Raw genomic sequence first — 13,857 nt, forward strand, 5'->3', positions numbered from 1 at the left:
GTACTTGGTAAGTGGGAGGGTGACGGTAGGTTAGACCCTACCTGAGCTTTGTGAAACCCCGTAGAAGTTTAGAGCGCTTACCGCTGTAGTTGTTTTGCTCTGTTTATTGTAGTTTGTTGTTTTTGGTGCGTCGAACGCGCTGGGGATGCGTTTGCAGCTCAATTGTATGTGGGCGCACTGAAGAGACAGTTCAGAACTATTGAGGATTTTCTTTTGTGGGAGATAGATACGGGGCAGCTCTTTGTTCGGGTATGTTTAATGGGGTTGGTTTGCCTGTGCCCGGTTTGTTGGTTGTGCGCTGCGCGTTCATCTCCGTCTAACTTTCCGATCGGTTGATTTTGCTTTGTCGTGCAAATAATCTTGGGTGGCATTGCGGGGGGGAAAAAAAAACTGAGAAATGCCTGCTATAGAGTTAGATAGGTTTCTGACAGCTCCAAGTGAAGCTTTATTCGACCGGCTAACTAAAGATCAGTTGCGTCAGGTGGCGATACACTATGAGTTTGAGTTAAATCTGCCAAAGGGTTGCAAAAAGAAATATCAAAAAGTGTGTGAGATCTAAGTTGGTAGATATGTCTGTGATTGCGGTTAGAGGAGAACCACAAAGCCCACCGACAGCGACGTCAACTCCTGAAAAGGGTTTAGGCGTAGAACAACAGGCCGACCTATTAAAGCTGCAACTAGATTATAAACGGCTGGAGGCCGCAGAGCACGCAAAGGAGCGCGCGTTCCAGCGTGAATTAGAGCTCAAGCGTTTAGAAATGGAAGAGAAATGTTTGGAGGCTGAACAAAACAAACGTGAATTTGAGAAGGACGCACGTGAATATGAGAAGGAACGCAAGTTGGAAAGAGCATCGGAAAGGGAGAAAGAGCGCCTTTTCGAGTTAGACAAAATAAAACTGCAGCAGCGACAGAGAGATGATGATAGTGGTTCCCCAGGGCAGTCGGCTACTGACTACAATCTTGCGGCTATGATTACGTTTTTACCTAAATTTAATGACCGCGAGCCTGATGTTTTCTTCTCTCTTTTTGAAGGTGTGGCGGAGGAGCGTGGTTGGAGTGACTCTCAGAGCACGTTAGTACTCCAAACTGTCTTTACAGACAGAGCCCAAGATGCGTTTGTGGCCTTGACATTGACCGATCGCAAAAAGTATAGTTGCGTGAAAGAGGCGGTTCTTCGAGCCTACGAACAAGTACCAGAGTTTTACAGGCAGAGGTTCAGAAACTGGGAAAAGAGTGAGCGGCAAACTTACGCTGAGGTCGGTAGGGATCTCGGTATGTTTTTTAATCGCTGGCTGAGTTCAGAAAAGGTAACCACGTTTGAGGAACTGGTTGATTTGATCATACTGGAACAATAAAAAAATATTGTCCCGGAGCGGTTGAGTATGTTCATTAAGGAGCACAAAGTACCAACCGTTACGGAGGCTGCAGTGCTCGCTGATGAGTACAAATGGTACTCTCCTGTGCGTCAGATTATCGAGAAAGTGCAGGGAAGATCACGGGCAGTAGTTGGCACAGCTCCTGCCGGAGGTTCAGGTTGTGTGGTGCCTGATTGCCCTACAGTGGAGCTGTGCAACTCTGGTGACAATGAAGAGGTAAGTAGAAGTTACGGGCCTTGCATTTCGGATGGGTTTATTTAGTTTGACGGTGTGAATAAAAAGCCTGTTAAAATACTTTGCAACACTGGCGCTACGGAGAGTTTTGTGGCTGAGAAAGTTTTGCCATTTTCGGAAAATTCCAATACGGGAGAGAGTGTTTTGATTCGGGGCATTGGTATGCAGACGATGTCCGTTCCTCTGCATAAAATTATGATTTATTCTGAGCTGGTACAGGGTGAGGTCGTTGTGGCAGTTCGCCCGGCATTGCCAGTGCCGGGGGTTGATGTCATTTTGGGCAATCACCTTGCCAGAGACAAAGTGTGGCACGGCGGGCCAGCTCCACCGATCGTAACTACAGAGCCTATGGAGTCTACTAGGCCTGACGATTGCGCAGCAGAATTCCCTGATGTCTTCACGACCTGTGTCGTGACTCGCGCAAAGAGTCGCGCACAGAAAGTGGAGGAGGCGTCTGGGTTATCTAAAGTTAGTAAGAAGATCGTGCAGTTGCCGGCATTGCCAAATGCATTCGACAGGGGTGATTTTGTCGTTGCGCAGAGGGAAGACGAGGGCTTGGCAGATCTTTTCGCTGGAGCTCTGTCGAGAGAAAAAATGCCGAGTGCTGAGAGGGGATACTTTGAAAGTAACGGGTTATTGGTGCAACACCAAGTCCATTGTCAAAGCTCTCTCACAGTTTATTTCAGTCTTTGGTATCCCCAATATAATTCAGTCGGACAGAGGCAGCAACTTCACATCCAAAATGTTTGCCGAGGTTTTACAACAGCTTCGAATAAAACACTGTTTGAGTAGTGCTTATCACCCTCAGAGCCAAGGTGCTCTTGAGCGGTTTCACCTCACGCTCAAATCTTTGTTTCGTGCGTACTGTTCTGAGCTCCAGCGCGACTGGGAGGAGGGCCTGCCTTGGTTGCTGTTGGCTGCTCGGGAAGTGTCGCAAGACAGCCTGGGTTTTAGTCCCAACTAATTAGTTTTCGCGCATAAAGTTCGTGGTCCGCTGTCGTTGTTAAAAGATGGCTTGCAAGAATCGGAGCCTCCGGTTAATCTCATTGATTACATAGATGGTTTTCGTCGCAGATTGTTTTTGGCGTGGCAGTGTGCCGCGAAAAATCTGTGTAAATCCCAAGCGCGCATGAAGAAAGTGTTTGACAGAAAAGCAGGGCCTAGGCTCTTCAGTCCAGGCAACCAAGTTTTAGCGTTGTTGCCCATACCAGGTTCTCCGTTTCGTGCGCGATTTACTGGTCCACATGTTGTTGTCCGTCAAGTGGCAGAGCATGATTATTTGATTGCCACACCAAAACGGAGAAAATCGACGCAGCTTACTCACATCAATTTGTTAAGACCGTACTACATCCAGTCAACCAGTGCAGAGTTTTCGAATGAACCTGCTGGTTCTGCTGTTCGTTGGCGCGGCGTCAACTTCTCCTCCGGTGGCAGAGGAGGTAGAGGATGAAGTCGGCCCCGATGACAGTATTTTGTTACCACGGTTAAAGAATTCAGAAATGCTGAAAAATCTGGATGGATTCTTAAAGCATATGCCTAATGACCAGAGGGATGTGCTAAAGTCTTTGATTGGTTCGTGTTCTTCTTTATTCTCAGATACTCCGACATGTACCAAACTGATTGAGCTTGATATTGATGTGGGTGACGCTGTGCCCATTAAGCAGCGATTCTATCGTGTTCCGTTAGTTAAACAAAAAATCCTGGAGGGTGAAGTCCAGTACTTGCTGGACAATGGCCTGGCGAAACCATCATATTCTAGCCGGGGTTCGCCATGCCTGTTGGTGGCTAAACCAGACTCCACGTTTAGATTTTGCACCGATTACCGCAAAGTCAACAACGTTGTACTTTGCCTGGGTGAGGTTTGTAAAAGACCATAAGGATTGAAAAAGCGGACTGGAGGGTCATCTTCTAAGTTCATCTTCTCTGAGTCCAATTTTTAGCTTTGCCCAACACATGGTCGTCTGATGGTTAGACGGAGACCTGGAGAGGCCTTCAAGCCACAGAGTCTTGCACCTACTGTGAAATTGGACTCATCAGAGAAGACGAACTTAGAAGACCCTCCAGTCCGCTTTTTCAATCCTTATGGTCTTTTACAAACCTCAGCCAGGCAAAGTACAACATTGTCCCGGAAGAAAAACTTGCTTCCTTTTGCTCTGACAATGTTCCCCAACTTTGAGAAGTGTTTTTTCCAGCAGGGCAATGCTCCATGCCACACAGCCAGGCCAGTAAAGGTGTGGATGGAGTACCACCAGATCAGGACCCTGTCATGGCCAGCCCAATTTCGAGACCTGAATCCCATAAAAAACCTCTGAAATGTGATCAAGAGGAAGATGGATGGTCACAAGCCATGAAAAGAAGCCGAGCTGCTTGAATTCTTGCGCCAGGAGTAGCATAAAGTCACCCAACGGCAATGTGAAAGACTGGTGGAGAGCATGCCAAGACACATGAAAGTTGTGATTTTAAATCAAGGTTATTCCACCAAATATTGATTTCTGAACTCTTCCTAAGTTAAAGCATTAGTATTGTGTAGTTTAAAAATGAATATGAGCTTGTTTTCTTTGCATTATTCGAGATCTGAAGACACTGCATCTTTTTTGCTATTTTGACCAATTGTCATTTTTCTGCAAATAAATGATCTAAATGACAATATTTTGATTTGAAATTTGGTAGGAATGTTGCCAGTAGGTTATAAAATAAAACTAAAATGTACATTTTACTTTAACACATACCAATAAATAGTAAAACCAGAGAAACTGATAATTTTGAAGTGGTCTCTTAATTTTTTCCGCGGCTGTACGTCGTTTTCCGGTATAAGGGGGGGTTTTGCCCAAATTGTCGGCCTCTGGGCCAATGAAATGCATCAGAATAGACATGTGATAGTGCCTCAAATGTTTTGCCATTAGTAGCTTAAAAAAAAAAATCGTTGGCTTTCTCGCTTTGCTAAGTAACGTCTCCTCCGCGACAGCCAGGATTATAGCTCAAAGTAAATTAGGCAAGGAATGAGTTGTGAGTACTGGTAGTTACAGAATATGGTTATCTGTAGTTGTTAACGATTGTTACTTGTTAAATGTAGGTTTACTCGAGGTAAATGAAAGGGAAAATGGTATCATAGAGGGCTATATTAACACTAAGCTAGCTTGCTATGTTGTTAAAACTTTCTCCAGTGAGCAAGAGTGTGAACGAGCGAATTATATCGACATCTCTCTATTCTTTGCATTACTATATATTCTAGTATTTCAAAACAACAATCAGTCCCTATAGAATGTTGTTTATAATCAGTTAATGCTACTGAATCCTCGTTTGACTTTATTATAGTGAATGCTTTGGTTGCCTTCCATTTCAGCCCAGCATACAGTATTTATCAGTTGATAAATAAGATGTACTTGAAATTTGTTTTGTTTTTTATTTGAATTATTCCTGTTTTTTCCCTTTGAATGGAATATTTGACACTAAACTAGTTAATCTGTATCTCAGTGATAGTATCCAAATGAGCATAAAAATATCACTGGTATGTAAAAACTACATGGACAACAAAATAGTTATAATTGTTTATCAAAATCTTATTCCTTTCTGCTCATAATACAACAAGTAAACAACTCAGAGGTTGACACTGTCAGGTCCAGTCTCCATCCATAGTGTCCAAATGAGCATTAAATATCCCTGGTATGTAAAAACTACACGGACAACAAAATAGATGTTAATCGTATTCCATTCTGCTCATAATAAAACAAGTAAACTACTAAAAAGTTAAAACTTTCCCTATAAGAATGATATATTTATAATTATATACTTTATTTCACTTTGTTATTTACTTTGTCAATTTAATATTTTTCTACTGTTTTGTGCTGATCCTGCACTTTTACATATTTTGTTTACTTTTGAGAAGGTGTATGTAAATATTTGTGTGGTATATTGGATCGAGCACTCGGTGCTCGATTATGTTTGTCTGTATCTACTACAAGTGTTCTGTAAAAGGATTGGGGGCAGTTGGAGATTTGCCCGCTAGTAAAAGGTTGAATGCATCCTCGTCTCCGTGCATGTATATAATATATGATTAAGGTAACCCACGAGTAGTATTACTATACCAGTGTACACATTACAACAGTAGCATAAAGTTACAACATGGTGTCAGAAGCGGGATTCCTAGGGAGATAGTGAGTGATCATGTCCCATTTGCCAGCTATGAGATGAAAACATTTGCAGCTTCATGGGAATTCAAACTCACACACTCCAGCCCAGGTTTTCCCTCTTCAAATGGAATGGCTGAGAGAGCCATAAAGACTGTAAAACATGCGCTGAAGAAGGCAATGCAGACCGGCACAGACCCACATCTAGTGCTGCTGTCACTGAGAAACACACCGGTGACAGGACTGAATGAGTCGCCTGCACAGATGTTGATGGGAAGAGTTCTACGGAGCACACTTCCGTGCTCTAGTGCCGTGCTGACACAGTCATCCCCACAGCATCTTCACAGCAAAATACAGGACCTACAGTTCCGCCAGAAGCAACACTACGATCAGCGTGCAAAGCCCCTGCCAGTGTTGACCTCAGGAGACACTGTACACATGCACACACGACGTGGCTGGGAGCCCGCTGTTGTCATCCGACAGCGAGATGAACCACGCTCCTACACGGTGCAGACGCCAGCAGGTAGGACGCAAAGGAGGAACCGGCGACATCTGAGGAAGATACACCCGAGCCTGTTCATAGACACTGACCGTGACGAACAGTTGGACTCAGAGGTACAACCCTCTCAAACGCCTGAGTCAGTGGACTCACCACCACATGACCTGCCACCACACAACCCTTCTCCTGTGACAACGGGCAGAACACCCACATGCTACACAAGGAGCGGCAGAGCTGTTAAGACGCCCTGCCAGATTCGATGACTAATTTCTGTTTTATATACTCATTCTAATGTAAAAAAAAAAAAAAAAAAAAGGAGAATGAGGAGTGTTTAACTGAAATGTTTCAAGATTGTGAATGTTCTAAATGTTTCTGAAGAATGCTGAGCAGGAAAGTGATTTGTAATGTTTAAGGATAGACATTAGTTTAGTGAAAACATGCTTTATTAACCATTGATGTGTGCAAGTTTAAAATACAAGTTTAATGTTGATGCCATAGAGTTAAGGGTAAGTAAAGAGTTAACTTTTGAGGTAACTGATACGTATGCCACTTCTCAGTCGGAAAAGAGGGATGTGGTATATTGGATCGAGCACTCGGTGCTCGATTATGTTTGTCTGTATCTACTACAAGTGTTCTGTAAAAGGATTGGGGGCAGTTGGAGATTTGCCCGCTAGTTAAAGGTTGAATGCATCCTCGTCTCCGTGCATGTATATAATATATGATTAACCCACGAGTAGTATTACTATAACAGTGTACACATTACAACAGTAGCATAAAGTTACAACAATTTGTAAATACAAATTCAAATTCCCATGAAAGCCACAGGTGTAAGCTCTCAAATACTTTTTGAATTGTGTTCCTATCTGTTACAGGGGCTGAGCAATCAGTAATGTAGTAGGTGTTGACACAATTGCTGAATTTCTAGAAAAACTTCAGGTTTTGGGGGCTTTTCTGAAATCGCCTATAGGTTTTACAGGCATTTTTTCCAGGCGCTTTAGGCCTAAATGGGTTAACTTGGCAAAATGCGAGTTTGCGAGGGCCACAGTGGTTTATTTGGGGAAGGTGGTCGGACAGGGAGAAGTGCGGCCGGTGCGAGCAAAAGTGATGGCCATCGATGGTTTCCCTCTGCCTTTAACAAAAAAGGAATTGATGAGATTCCTAGGAACGATTGGGTATTATCAGAGTTTTTGTTTAAACTTTTCTACCGTTGTTGCGCCCCTTATCAATTTGTTGAAAGGAAAGGCTCAATTTATTTGGACACCTGAGTGTCAACAGGCATTCGACAATGCTAAACTCTTACTGAGCACGGCACCTGTCCTGGCGGCTCCACGGCTTGACGTCCGTTTAAAATCCAAGTGGACGCCAGCCAGGTTGGGGCGGGCGCAGTGCTGCTGCAGGTACCAGAATTGCTGAGGGTCAGGAGGTGGAGTGGCTGGAGAGGTAGAGGTGGTGATGGTGTGAATGGGGGTGTCCTTCCAACTGGGCCCCAGTGTGAGTGTTGTATGGTTGTCAGCGTGGATGTGACTCGAGTGGTTGAGGATGGTCATTGAATGTTTGCTTGTCGTATTTGATGGTTTAATAGTTATGTTTTTGGGGAGTTTGCTCATTGACAGAATCCCATTTCGGTGGGCTTCTGTTATAAGGGGGGGGGATATGTGACGGCCCAGCTAACTCCGCCCACGAGCCGATGTGTTCTCTTCCTTGTTCTGTTTAGGAGCGCCTGATTGGCTGGGCTATTAAAGGCCCGCATTCCAACTTGACGGGGGCTCTCCCTCCTCCATCGCGGTTTTAGGCTCCGGTTGCTTATTGTTTAGTTGTTCCTTAACTGATCTACAAGACATCTTTGGTTGATTCCACTATGCTGACTTACGGTGCAAACCCATGACAGCGACGCGATCAAATTCCATCTCTTCGAGTGGGCGTGGTGTAGCGTGTGGAAATAGCATACAGTCCTACAATTTTCAAACCGTCAAAGACGACACCAAACAATCTCATTGGCTGCTGCCGGGAAATATCGCTCCTCATTTGCATAAGTTTCAACATGTTCGAATTTTCAACGGACGCGTCGCTCAGATCGCTCATTTACGTCACAATGGATTGGCTCCCATAGAAATGCATTGGGTTTAGAGATCGCGTCGCTCACAACGGTGGCATGGGTTTGCACCGTTACACCAGATGTACAGTTATGTGCAAAATAATAGCAGTTTCACATCACTAATGTGTTTAAGTACTGATTTTGGAAGAAATTATGATACAACATGGGAATTCATGACTAGGTGCAGCAGAGCATGGCCAAACAACAGACTTAACAGACATGACATGCATGCTGCTGATTCGGGGTAATTGACTAATTTAATGAAAGGTGTTCAAATGGGTGTGTTGAAATTAATAGCAGTTTTGGGTGCCTTTTTATAAAAAAATTGATTGGAGTGGGGAAACTTATAAAGAAGTGGAGAAAATAATTGGCTGCTCAGCTAAAATGATCTCCAATGCTTTAAAATGGCAAAGAAAACCAGAAAAACGTGGGAGAAAAAGGAATACCACCATGCGCGTAGATCGTAAAATAACAAGAATGGCAAAGAAACAACCAATGATCAGCTCCAGAGAGATCAAAGAAGATCTTCATTTGCCTGTGAGTACTTCAACGATCAGAAGACGCCTATGTGAAGCCAAACTATTTGCAAGAAACCCTCGTAAAGTACCACTGCTGAAAAAAAGACATGTATTGAAAAGGTTACAGTTTGCCAAAGAACACATTGACTGGCCGAAAGAGAAGTGGCGCAATGTTCTATGGACAGATGAGAGCAAGATTGTTCTTATTGGGTCTAAAGGCCGCAGACAGTTTGTGAGACGACCCCCAAACACTGAATACAAGCCACAGTACACTGTGAAGACTGTAAAACATGGAGGTGCGAGCATAATGGTTTGGGGATGTTTCTCATACTTTGGAGTGGGGCCCATTTATCGCATAACAGGCACCATGGACCAGTTTCAGTACGTTCAAATACTGGAAGAGGTCATGTTGCCTAAGGGCTCAGATACACATACGCGTTTTTGTAAAAACGCGACGCTAGGAAATGCATTGATTCCTATGGTACGGGGCGCTTTGCGTGAAAGCGCGCCGTACCATAGGAATCAATGTATTTCCTAGCGTCGCGTTTTTACAAAAACGCGTATGTGTATCTGAGCCCTTATGATGAGGAAGAAATGCCCTTAAAATGGGTGTTTCAGCAGGACAACGACCCCAAACACACCAGCAAGCGGGCAACATCCTGGTTCCAGACCAACAAAATTGATGTGATGAAGTGGCCAGCCCAATCCCCGGACCTCAATCCGATTGAGAATTTGTGGAGTGACCTGAAGAATGCCGTTTTTGATGCAAAACCCAAGAATGCAGAAGATCTGTGGAGTGTAGTCCAGTCAGCTTGGACTGCAATTTCTGTTAGCAGGTGTCAAATGTTAGTTGACTCTATGCCAAACAGATGTAAAGCAGTGATAAAAAATAATGGTTACACAACTAAATATTAGTTCGGTGCTTAAAGTAGGGGCTAAATCTTCATTTAATTTTAAAGTTTATACTGTAAATATTCCAGTTCGTAAATGAAAATGCAGATACTGCTTTTTTTTTTTTGAACAGCCGAATAATCTTTTTCTTTATTTTCAGTTTAAAAAAAAAAAAAAAAAGTTCATTTTTTTCATGTGGAATTGAATGTGTGCTGCTCCTAGTGCCTTTGTATGTATTGAAATAAATGCTATTAGGAACATGGAACTTTTTCTCTGTTGTTTTAAACACACTGCTAATATTTTGCACATAACTGTATATTATACTCCATTCTTTAATCATCCTTATTTTCTAGTCTTTGTTAAATTCTATTATTTAATAAATTCACTTATTATTATTTCAACTATGCGTGGTCTCCCCTTTTATGTTACATACTTGAGCCGGTGTGTAACACATGATGCAAAAGTTCGTTTTTGAGAATAAAAAAAATCACATTTAGGTCCTACATTTTAGGATAACAGCCTTCTTCCCGTGGCAGGAATTTGTTTATGTCCGTGCCAACATGATTACAGGTGGCAAAATGGCATCACGGAGAAAGTTAAAGAGAAACTGTCATCTGGAGAGTTTAAAATGATACTAAACGAAGGGAAATCTACTGTGTGGAGATATTTCTGCTCAGTAGACGATGCAGATTCTAATTAGGCTGTTGGATATGACCAATGTAAGAAGTGTGGAGTTTTAATGAAATATGATTAATGCAACTCTCGTTCTCCACAACAACATGGATTAAACGATGGTTGGATGTAGATAGTTTCAGAACGAACGTCGGCGTGCTAACAGATCTTCAATGGTAAGATTTGTCTGTTGTGCCTCCGTTAGTGTAGCATAAAACGTGAATTTTATTAAAGCATAGCGTGTGTAATGTGTAGCTATTTCATTCTGTGTGTTAACCTTTCCTGCTGTCTGTCTCTGATAGTTGGAGATTGCAGGGGAGCAAAATGCTCCACGGCCGAAGTAGATTAGCTACAGGTTTTTATCTTCGGGGTTTATTATTCCCTTTCCTTTATGTCTGCTGCTGGTTGGTAAATACAGACAGCAGGAAAGGTTAACAAACGGGATGAAATAGCTACACATTACACACACTATTAATATGCTTTAATAAAGCTCACGTTACTCACATACTGGTTAACACTGTTACAGCACATAAATGTTTGTCGCTACATCCAAACTATGTGTCACCTTTGTCCTTGTACGTGCTCATCTTAAAGGAGCCGCACCATTTTACTAAACGTTCTTGCAATGTGAATCATTTAATTTAAATATGCTTATTGGCCTTATTGTGTGCGGTTGTTCGTTTAACAGCGCTTGTTTGTGAGAGAGAGCGAGAGCATTTAACTGTTTATGCCCCAGTTTAATAAAGCCGGGATATTCATAAAATACGTACATCAATGTGGCATTAGTAGGCTACTATGAACAGTTGAGAAATTAACTCCGCCGGGTTCGGTTCGGATTCGAAAAAAAAAATCTTAATGGCTGTCGGTCTCGGTCCGGGCTTGGTTACTATTCTGTCGGACTGGGCCGGGCTCGGACAGAAAAAACCGGCCCAAGCCACACTCTAGTGTGAATGCGTGGGGTGTCTGTGATGTGTGTGGTGCCTGTGGTGTGAATGTCAGTGTGGACACGTGTCCAATTTCCGATTTCAGTCCGATTTAAATTGGAGATTGGACACATGTCTCCCCAAATCTAGATTCATTGTGTCCGACTTGAGTCCGACTGGACTCCGATGTAAACCCCTGGATACAAGATTCGATTCCGCTGGGATTTGAACTGGGCGCGCATGTGTCTCTCGAATCTAGATTCAAATTGGACAACAACAACTTTTGCACGTGCTTGAGATCGTGCCCACAGACATATACATGCATCATATATGTCTATGATATGATAATCGCTGCTAGACGCTCAGTTCTTGTGCTCCCTCTCATTCACATTGAAATACTGAAACCGAAACTGAAACTTTGAAACTGGAACGCAACTGTTTGGGACAGAATGCGCTAATTTAGTGAACAAATATTTTCATATTACTTTTCCACCAGTTGTTAGTCATGTAATCCATTCATATCGATGTGAATCAATCAATACTAATACAACTTTAACTGTGGTGTGTTTTTGTTCCATTTCACAACGTATTTACTGTATAATCAACAGTAGCAGATGTAAACATTCCGCATTTGATTTGAACTGACGCGGCCATGATCTAGATTTGTCACTGCCATGTGCTTTGAGATAGAGCAGTTAACCCCCCATGGAGAGAATCGGATGGGATCGGAGTGCTGCCATCATGTGCCCGCACTGCCTGTGTGGTGCCTTTGAAGATGCATGAAGAATCACTGGTGATGCTGTAGAAGGAGCAGAAGGTGGATCCACATTTAGGTCTGAATCATGGCTCTGTGGGGCTGTCTCTGCTGACCCTGCTTTCTCAGCTGACTGTGTTAAACATTTGACATCCAATTCACTTAGTAATGCATATTCAAATTGGTTATTAGAAAGCTAAAGCAGATTGACTTTTAGTAACCACCACCTACACATGTTTTAATCAAACTATTCAAATTCTTCACCTACCTTGTGATATCCACAATTACATTCAATCCTTTTCACCAAAATGTCGGACGGACTGATTTGTACAGTGGCGTCAAAGGACAGGCATCAATGCACTGTATGGTAGCCTTCCACCTTCTGGACTTCGGCCTCTTGCCTGTGGAGAACCTGAACTTCCCCATGGCATACTTGTGCAGGACATCTGTCAAGTATGTGTCTGGTTGACTTGTCTTTGTCATTTATGCAGATATCAGGGTTGAATGTCCCATAACACATAATCAAAACTTTGAAATGAGAGCTTTATTATTAGGCGACAGATAGGATTACCACATCAACGACTGCAATTCATTTTAACAGCCTACAGCCATTTTAACAAACTACCAGTTTGATATCTATCAAATGAACTGTATCCTGTCTTAGGACAACAAACTGTAAGCTACTGATAATAAATAGCCACCTACAGCACCGTGATCAGCGTGCCGACGTCATATTTGACTCAAGTAAGTGCCTGTGACCTCAAATTCACCTCAGTCAGAACAAAGCCAGACAGACAAGAACGTTTTTCACATCAGGTCACCGAAATAAAACAGTTTACGTTGACCTAGACGTAACAGTTATTCATCTTAGAGAAATCTCAGATGTCAGAAACACAATTTTCAGATCAAATAAACAACGTTTCATCATATACCCGCAAAAAGATTTCAGTCTAAATTGAAGACGAATAAACAGATCAGTTGTCAGTAGCCATACGCCTTATTCACGTCGCGGCCATATTGAAAACGAAAACGAGACTTGGTTGGGTAAACCCGACCTGAAGTCATTCTCAAACATACGAAGAGTAGGCTAATGATAAACGAAGAATGGACCACAAATCTTCTGCCCTTGCCCTCTATAACCACGGCATTAATAGATTATTTTTTGCAACTAACCGTCAGCATCATGTTTATTTACTTGCCTGTTATGAAATGCACCAAACATATGGAATGTGTGTACCAGAATACTGTGGAAGCTCAGAACTTGAGCAACCTTTGAACAGCCTCTGAACGTGAGGAACTCGTACCTGAAAGTCATTCTCTGTCTTTCTGACTGCAAAAGCATTGTTATTCACAAAATCATTCCAGTTAGAGAAATGTCAACAGGTTTTCCGCTAGCATCTCATTAGCGACTAGCAATTCCCCCTTTTGCTGCTCTAGCATCTAACTTAGCTACCTTGACCATGTTGGGGGATCTCATTCTTTCTCATGGAGGAAAATGCCCTCGCTCTCACACTCTCTCTTTCTGACTGCAAAGTATTGTTATTTACAAGATCCTCCCGGTTAGAGAAAAAAAGATGCCATGAATCACCTGTCATTTTACTCATGTTTGACTTATTCATGCTAGCAATTCTGACAGTATAACTTAGCTGCCATTTGATAGCTAGCCAAGTAAATAAACATTAAACAACATGGTCAAGGTAGCTAAGTTAGATTGTATCGGAAAAAAAATCGTTGTCGGCAGGATTCAAACCTTTGCGGGGAGACCCCA

The sequence above is a fragment of the Sprattus sprattus genome (genome assembly GCF_963457725.1).
Source record: "Sprattus sprattus genome assembly, chromosome: 5".
NCBI classification, from domain to species: domain Eukaryota; kingdom Metazoa; phylum Chordata; class Actinopteri; order Clupeiformes; family Clupeidae; genus Sprattus; species Sprattus sprattus.